Source organism: Dipteris shenzhenensis, chromosome 33, assembly GCF_047967505.1.
Source record: "Dipteris shenzhenensis isolate YYH24624 ecotype China chromosome 33, Dip_SZ_1.0, whole genome shotgun sequence".
NCBI classification, from domain to species: Eukaryota; Viridiplantae; Streptophyta; class Polypodiopsida; order Gleicheniales; family Dipteridaceae; genus Dipteris; species Dipteris shenzhenensis.
Genome location: NC_141628.1, coordinates 8,933,296 through 8,943,037, shown reverse-complemented (window position 1 = coordinate 8,943,037; position 9,742 = coordinate 8,933,296).

Below are 9,742 nucleotides of genomic sequence, written 5' to 3'. Positions count from 1 at the left end.
AAAGAGAGAGAGAGAGAGAGAGAGAGAGAGAGAGAGAGAGAGAGAGACGTGTTTGTGTGTGTGTGGGAGAGAGAGAGGGAGAGAGAGAGAGAGAGAGAGAGAGAGAGAGAGAGAGAGAGGTACCTGGATAGATTCCTGGTGGAGGGCACGGTTACATTCAATGCGGTGCCCAAAGCCAAGGCAACAGTGGCCAACGATGACTGCGTGAGCTGGTAGCCAAGGCGACGGTGGCCTTCAAATTATGGTGAAAATCAAGGAGGAGGCAGCACCTTCAATAGTCTAGACTCTGGTGGTAATCGAGGAGGAGGTGATGCACAGAGCGAGGTGACGCCGAGGTCGATGGCAGGGCACAGATCCAAAGAGGGCGTACCAGACAAGGTAGCCTTCTCTTTGTGGTTAGTGGTAGGAGAAGGAAAAGGAGAGCCAAAGACGGCACACGGCACATGGAGCGAGGTCTACGAGGAGCCAGAGGGGGTGGTGGGCATAGCTAGGAGTCGGGAAGTAAGGCTCAGGGGCTAGGGCTGGCCATAGACTATGGGAATTGGACTAATTCGAACGTGAAGCTTTTGCACGGAGAGGATATTGGAAGAAACACTTTGGCATGGGACGGGAGGTAGTAGAGGCACGATCACTGCCACAGTGCATAACGGCATGCAAAAAGAGGCGGAGGCGTGGAGGCTCAAAAGGGTAAGGAAGGGGAAGAGCAGGTAAGTCCTAGGGTTTCGTACCATCCTCTGTGATATTTTGTTTTTTGCTTTTGTGTTCCTAATGAGTTTTGGTCTATTTTTACATTTCAATTTTTTCATCTCTTCTTTAGAACCCTTGGACATTGTTTTTTTCCCCTTTTGCTCTTAGAGTTAAAATAAATAAATAAATATATATATGTTTATTTCTAAATTTGAAATCAAAAGAACCTATGCTAAATTTGCGAAATGACTACCATTTGTGATGGTTTTTTGAATAATTTACAAATGATTTTTTAAAATAAAAGCATAAAAGCCTCAATACAAATTGGCAATATGACTATTGATGTCTCTATCGATGTATTATATATGAATCTTTATATTGACTATCAAATATTATTACTAAAAAACTTTCAAGGTTGTTTTAATAGCTAAATCAATGCTTTCAACACTTTCCTTCTTTTGTAATTTTCAAATTTTACAATTTCAAAATTTGGAATTAAAAAATTTTAAAGTAATTATGTATATATACAAATAAAAATAAATAAATAAGCAAATAAATATATATATACATAAATAGAAATAGAAATATATATATGTGTATATATATATATATATATATATATATATATATATATATATGTATGTATGTATCTATATATATATGTATGTATTCATATATGTATGTATGTATGTATGTATGTATGTATGTATGTATGTATGTATATATATATATATATATATATAGTATGTTAAAAATAAATAAAAATATATGATTTAACCACTTAGAGTGACATGCCTCAATTGATGTTGTTTAAAATTTAATGATTATAGATTTATATAGACTCTAATCCTAGTTTAATAGACCAAACCTTCGTTTTGACAATGATTTAATAGACTAATCCTAGTTAGGATTAGCATATTACATCCTTGACTAACATTAGAATGGAACATAAATTAGTCTATTAAATCCTAGTTTTACCATATTCTATTAGATCCTAGTTTAACATTAGTCTGTTAAATCCTAGTATAACATTAGTCCATTAAATCCTAGTATAACATTAGTCCATTAAATCCTAGATTAGAATTAGTCTATCAAATCCTAGTTTAACATTACTATATTAAACCATAGTTTAGTATGTCTATTAAATCCTAGTTTAGGGTTAGAATAGAACATTAATCTATTAAATCATTGAAACTATCGTAAACATTGATAACTCAAAATAAATACACTAGAAACCCAAAACCTCTCTCTCTCTCTCTAACATATGAGAATCCTCCGACCATAATCTTTCATTTTTTTTATTTTTCCAAATTACCCAAAAATTTAGAAAAACAATTTCATGGAAATTTTATATAGCCCATTCTCCAGGAGGATTTTGTAGATTGGCACCAGTGCCAATCTACAAAATCCCATGTGGAGATTGTCACCATTGCCAATCTACTTGTGAGATTGTGGAGCATGGCATTGGTGCCAATCTACACGTGGGATTTTGGAGCATGGCACTAGTGCCGATCTTCAAAATGTCTCCTATTGCATGGGACGTTTTCATGAAAATCATTAAAAATTTTCAAAAAAATAAATTTATGTAAAATTTATCTAGATCCGTTCCCCATAAGGTTTTTGGAGGCTCCACGTGGAATTGTGGAGAATGGCACCGGTGCCATTGTTCACCCACATGGAGAATGGCACTAGTGCCATTCTCCACAAACCCAAATCCATTCCGCATGGGGAAATTTAAAAATTGCTAGACTCACTTGGAGATTAGCACCAGTGCCATTATCCATGTGTGTTTGTGGAGAATGGCACTCTCAAGGGGTGCACTACTAAGAAACCCTATGTATAACATGCATTCAAAGGCTATTAAAAAAATCCCTCAGCTAAAATTTCTCCCATAATGAAAACACCCCTCTTTACTTATGAACTAAGTGAGATTTTCCAAAACTTGAATTAAGAAACCCCTCCTATTATTGTAATTCTGTTAAATTTTTTCAAAAAGTTGGATTAAAATACCCTCCTTTTGAATGCACGTAGTACACAAATGTTTTTAGGTGAACCCCACGAGATGGCACTAGTGCCAATCTCTACGTTTGGAATTTAGAGAAAGCTTTATCAAATTGCTAAATTTTTAAGGGAAATAATTCACGCTTTCATGAAATTTTTTATAAGACCCATTCATGGATTCTGGAGTTTGGCACTAGTGCCATTCTCCAAAAACCCACAATGGAGATTGGCACCAATGCCATTCTCTGTAAGAAATCTAGGCTCACATGGAGAATGGCACTAGCTCCATTCTCCACAATCTCACATGTAGAATGGCACTGGTGCCATTCTCCCCATTGCAAGGACAGACTAGCATAATTCTCTATTGGTCTTATGAAATTCTTTGGTTGTAATTTTTTCAATATTTCATTTCTTGTAATCATAATGGCAGGGGATGGCTATCAGATGTGGGGACAAGGTCATGATGGTGGTGGGTGACAAAACATGTGTGCCTCAGGATCTATGGAGCACTCTAAGGTGGATGGAACCTGTGTGGAAACATGATGAAGAGAGTGCTCATGACATGTATCTCAAGTCAATTAGGTTCCAAGATGGATTAGCTTGGACTCATAAAAAGAATCTTGAGATAGTGCAAAGTGCTTGATTGATTTACTTCAAATGAACCTCCCTTTTATAGGTGAGGGTACTTACATCCATTTGCTTGCTCACATGTGGGATATCTCCTCCATGCCATGTGGCAGCTTACCCTTTACTCATACCTTTGCTCTACATGTGCTTATGGCACCACAACTCTCAACACCTCCCCTTGGTGCCATGATCCTTTGGCTACTGCAAGGTGGTCAGATGTGAGTTACAAATCCATCACCTCCCCTTAGTGCATGCATTGCTACTTAAGGTGGTCAAGTGTGGTTTTTACATGTCAATACCTCCCCTGGGTGCTTTCATAGCTACTCTCAGGTGGTCAGGTTTGATTACAAAACATAGGCAAGGTTGGCAAGGTTTTTGCTTTTCAATACATTCCATTGATGTCACCTTTTGGCTCATGGCTTGATGATGACTCCACGTAGTTGACTTGTTGATTCTTCAATCTGCAAACTTCTTCCTTGTGTAGCTTCCTGCATGATGCTTTGTTCTTCCATGTGCCTTGATGCTTTATGTGTGGATGCCATGTTTCGGGCTATGGTCATCTCATACACTTGTGCTTTTGGCTTGCTTTTTACATCGATGTTTGCATTCATGCTTTGCTTTTTCCATTTGTTGCAAAGGTCTTACCAATTGATTTCTTTCAATATTGGCAGTGTCTAATTGCATACAATGATTCTGATCTGACAGGCGCGTAGAGCTCGGAAAGATGATCACTTTTCCTTTTTGGAGCGTGTGCAAATTCTTCTTGGATTGCAAGTTATGGCTTGTTGAAGCTTCTGTGAAGAAGAGGGGCCTTTGATGATGTGGCACAGGGATTCACATGCTGAATTCCATACTGTGCTTAGCAAGAGGCTATGTGCTTAGAAGGCACTGCTGATTGTGCATGCTGATGTGGCTTAACTAGCCCTAACTTTAACCAGAGTTACCCATTTGACCAAGGGTGAGCTAACCCTAGTGTGACCACAAACTTAACCAAGGATGTTTATAACTAACCCTGGTTAGTTATTATCTGCCACGTGTCTTAAGGTTACACCTTAGACAAACTTTGCGGCTGCAGAGAATTTGCAGCGACGACGGCGATGCGGTGGCGACGATGAAGATGGCTCGTTGGAGAGGCATTCGCAAGAAGTTCATCTTGCTGTAGATATTGGAGCTCTGTGGAGCTTTCATTGCAGGTCATTGCTGTGTGTCGAGGCCGTGTAGGAGCTCGTGGCTAGCAGGAGGGCTGTCGGTTGATGGAGCGGAAGGCTTGATACTGTGCAAAGGCTATTTGGCCGTAAGTTGGAGCGCCACTTTGATGGAGAAGGCCGTTGGAAGCCTTGGCTGAGGTGCCTCTGCTGTGAGATGAAGCATGGGCGTCGATGGAGCTTGGCTAATCCTTCCCGGGTCATAGGAGCCAGTTGTGTAGCCGCCTTTTTGTTAGAGAGGTCTTTGCAGGAGGTCGTCCTTGTTCACTGCTTGCTTCTATAGCTGAAAACGTGTGGCGGATTGACGAACCATCTGATGCAGTCACTAGCCGATGCAACTCGTGGAGTATAGTCTGATCAAGCTGAAGTTGTAGAAGCTGGCTGGCGGTGAGCTGTCCCATATGCAGGCCATTTTTGCTATGCCAGCAGAAAGCGCTGCTTCACTGGGCTATGTGTGTGTGGCTATAGGGATGAGCCTGGTTGCTGCTGTAGATGAGCCGTAGGAGATGAATGCAAGGTCGTTGGGGATGTTTGCAAGCCTTTGAGGAGCTTGTGAAGGCTACTAAGGCATTCATGGCGGCCTGTAGATTTATTGCATGCGAGTTAACCTTTCGTTGATGAAGAGGTTGATAGGGGCTTAATGCCTGAGTCTTTACTTGCAAGGAGAAGTCATGTAGATTTGTGTAAACCTTACCACTCAAGCATGAGGTCCAATCAAGAGATTCCCTCTCAATCTATATCTCTCTCTCTCAAAGAGCTCAACGGAAATATGGACGGAAATTATATGGACGGAAATTTGTTTTCAATCTAAAACTAAAGCTAACCTAGGAGAAAAAACATGAGCTCCTAAGACATGCCTACAACTAATCTAGGAATGGAAGCAATCCTAGTGAACTACTAATGAGCTAAACTAGGAGAGCTAAACCTATGCTCTGATACCATGACAAAACATGTGTGCCTCAGGATCTATGGAGCACTCTAAGGTGGATGGAACCTGTGTGGAAACATGATGAAGAGAGTGCTCATGACATGTATCTCAAGTAAATTAGGTTCCAAGATAGATTAGCTTGGACTCATAATAAGAATCTTGAGATAGTGCAAAGTGCTTGATTGATTTACTTCAAATGAACCTCCCTTTTATAGGTGAGGGTACTTACATCCATTTGCTTGCTCACATGTGGGATATCTCCTCCATGCCATGTGGCAGCTTACTCTTTACTCATACCTTTGCTCTACATGTGCTTATGGCACCACAACTCTCAACAATGGGGAATGAAGTGGTTGCAATTGGTGCAGTGTGTGTAATGGGGCTACTATAGTGGTATGAAGATTGGGGCAGAAAATGTATCGGTGATAGTGGAGAAGTCTATTAATAGTGACATGCTCTTGCCATTTCCCACTATGGATGTAGTGCTTATTGGTCTCGGGGGTCCATTTGGGAAATGTAAATATACTATGAGAGCTCAAAATGAGGGGTATTTTAATTCTCAAGACTTACAAAAATATATTTATAGCAGGGGTAATTTTATACACCGTTTTTAAATTAACAGGTAGGGTGTGTTTATTCTCAGATCCAAATCAAAAGTTATTTTTTAAATATTGTCTAATCTAGGATGATGTGTAAGAGCAGTCACAATTTGTTGATGGGTAGCTCAAAGTTTTAATGTGTTGACTAACCCTTGCAGTCATGATAAGTAGATATTGGTGTTGGATTCACACACACACACACACACACACACACACACACTTTTAGCCGGAAAAGTTTTCGAGACCAGAAGCTAGAGGCTAAGTATGGCGACGCTCAAAGGCCATAGAGAAAAGGAGATCAAGAGGGAGAAGGGATGTCATAGGAGAGAGAAAGGAATTAGAAGTGGAGGGAAGGTAAAGGGAGACTATGACACAAGGGGAAAGGGAGAGGGGGAAGAGAAGCATGTACATGATAGGAGGAGGAATGTTGAGATGTAGACATCAAGGGAAGAGAGCCATACTTTATTTGAAAGAAGGGAAGAGAGGGAAATATCAAAATTCTAGCTAGGTGGCTTTACAAGAATGAGCGTGTCCCATCAAGGAATTTCCCCTTCCTTTTATAGCCAAAAGAGGGGGTCTCTCCACATTAATGTATCCTCCCACATGCATGGTGTGTGTGGAAAAGTCTCCCATGTGGGCTAGGTGGGTACGCACTCTCAATTGTGTGCGACAACCCTTTGCCTCAATTTTCCACATAAATCAAGCCCCATATCTTAAGTCTATGATACTCCCTTGGTCTCCTTCCAATTTTATAATATGTTCAAACCTCTAGGAGGACAAGTGGAGGGTTGGCACAAGGAATCTTGCCACCTCATCCTACTTTCCCCATTATTTAACTAGCTCTCTTTGTCCTTCTATACCTCCCCCACATGGGCCTATCTCATATGGAGGGTATAACTCAATATAATAGCCATTTCCCACCATTTTATATTGCTTCTCCCATGGACTTTGAGCCATATCTCACTTAATGCATCCTAGGTGGAGGGTGGCACATGGTGGAGCCATGCCACCTTGCAATTTATAATATTACTATTATGGATTATGTACAACACACCTTATGGGTCCTCTTACATGGAAGGGTGGCACATGGTCATGCCTTGCCACCTCGACCTTGGGCCCTATGCACACCATATTTTATTATATTATTGCCACATATACAAACACACATACATATTAATGCCTTTTTCCTTAGACAATTTTATCCATAACAGTTCCCCCCCCCAGGCAGGGAATGCACAGCATTTCCATGCCTGGGCCCATCACGCACAAAGAAAGGCTTGAGGTAACGTTTGTTGATCACCTTCTTGCCATATGGTTCATGCAGCTCCTGAACTTGTACAGACCCATTGCTACGTTCTTTGATGACTTTGTATGGACCAGCCCACAGTGGCAGAAACTTCTTATCCATTTGGTGGTCCAATCTATTATCAAAGCATAGCACAACATCCCCCTCAGCAAAGTGTCTTTCCCATCCCTTGCGAATCTTAGCATCCAATCGGGCCTTTTGTCGATTCTTTTGGATCTCTGTTTGGTGTAGTGCAAGGCGTCGGGTCTCATCTAACTTTTCAAGTTGTATCAATCTGGCCTCAACATGTTCATCTTCTGTCATCCTTTGTTCCTGTGCCAATCTCAAGGCTGGAATCTCTATCTCTAGTGGTAAAACTGCCTCAGTACCATACACCAACTCAAAAGGAGTGTGACCTGTGGATGTTTTATGAGTGATGTTGTAAGCCCACACTACTTCAGTGACTTTCTGATCCCATTGGCTCCTGTTCCCTGCGGCCATTTTTCCCATGGTTTTACACAGGAGGCCATTGGTCTGCTCTGTTTGACCCATGGAGGCTGGATAATAGATGCTAGAAGTGTGATGATCAATGCCCATGCGATCCATGAGTAACTCCACTGCTTCATTTAAGAATGGACTCCCATGGTCAGAGACTATCTCCATGGGTGTCCCAAACCTTGTGCAGATACATTCAAATATGAAATTTGAAACCTCCTTGCCATTTGCAGCAGAGAGGGCGATAGCTTCAGCCCACTTAGTGACATATTGAGTGGCTACCAAACGATACTTCTTTTTGCGGGCAGTCATGGGCAAGGGCCCGACAAAATCTATTCCCCACTTCTGAAACGGATGGATGGACATCACTGGGTGATGTTGCCCAGGACGCAAATCCTTCCTACCAAAGAATTGACATGGTTCACAGGTTTTGCAATACAAAGTGACATCCTTGAACAAGGTCGGCCAATAGTATCCAGCATGTAAAATCTTCTTAGCTGTATAGTCACTGGCATAGTGGCCTCCACAAAATCCATCATGATAATGCTTCAATACCTTAGGCACTTCATCTGCATCAATGGCTCGTCTGAGTACCCCATCCATGCCTTGACGATACAACACCCCATCAAGGAGGGTGTAGCGCCTACTATCTCTGCGGATCTTCTTTCTCTCATAGCTAGTACTTTCAGAAGGAAAGGAGAAAGCAGTCAAAAACTTGTAGATACCACCATACCAAGGATCCCCAACTTCTATGGCTGCTACAAGGGTTACATCAAGGCACTCCTCTAAATCAATCAAAGCATTCTTCAAGTTGGAACAACCCCCTTTTACAATTTTGAAAGAAAAATCATATTCTTGTAGAACTGCCAACCATTTGGCCAACCGGCCCATGGGATTTGGTGATTGAAGAACCTGCTTTGCAAGACCAGTGCCAGTGAGTATAAAGAAGGACTTTCCAGCCACATAATGCTTAAATTTCTCAATGCAAAACACCAAGGACAATGCATGCTTGTCAGCCTCTGAATAGCGTCGCTCAGTGTTGAGCAATTGTCGAGAAGCAAATCGAACGGGGTACATGAACCGATCCTCCCCTTGCTGGAGAAGAATACCTGCACCAAACCCAGGATTGATATAGAAGGTCTTCGACCAGTCTGGATTGCGTAGAATGGGTTCTGAAGCCAGAGCATTCTTGATTTGTGCAAACCCATGATCACAATCCTCATCCCAAGAGAAATCAACCCCATCTTTTAATAGCATAGTCATGGGCCGTGTCAAAGCAGCATACTGATCAATGAAGCGGCGATAGTATCCTGCTAGATTGACAAATGAGCGTACCTGACGTTTGGTTGTAGGTGGGGAGAGTTTGAGGATGGCTTCTACCTTCTCGGGGTCAGGCTTGATGCCCGCGGATGAGACAACATGTCCCAATAACCTCCCTTGAGTGGCTCCAATGGTGCATTTCTCAGGGTTGAGACTGCCATTTGCATCATTGACCCTTTGGAAGGCCAATCTAACCTTCATGATGTGCTCCTTACGTGATGAGAATATACAGAAATCATCTAAAAACACCTCCAAGAAATCCCCCAAATAAGGAGCAAACACCATCTGCATAAATCTTTGAAAGGTAGCAGGAGCATTGGTGAGGCCAAATGGCATTACCTTGAATGCAAATGTCCCCCAGGGCGTGGCAAATGTGGTTTTAAGCACATCTTCCTCGGCAATTCTGATTTGATAAAACCCAGAGTAACCATCACAGAAAGTATACATCTCATGACCACTTACCTTCTCAAGAATGAGGTCTTGAAAGGGTAGAGGATGAAGATCCCTCTTGGTGGCAGCATTGAGCTTCTTATAGTCGATGCAGACCCGCCACTTGTTGTTTTTCTTTGGGATGACAACTACTGGTGAAACCCAT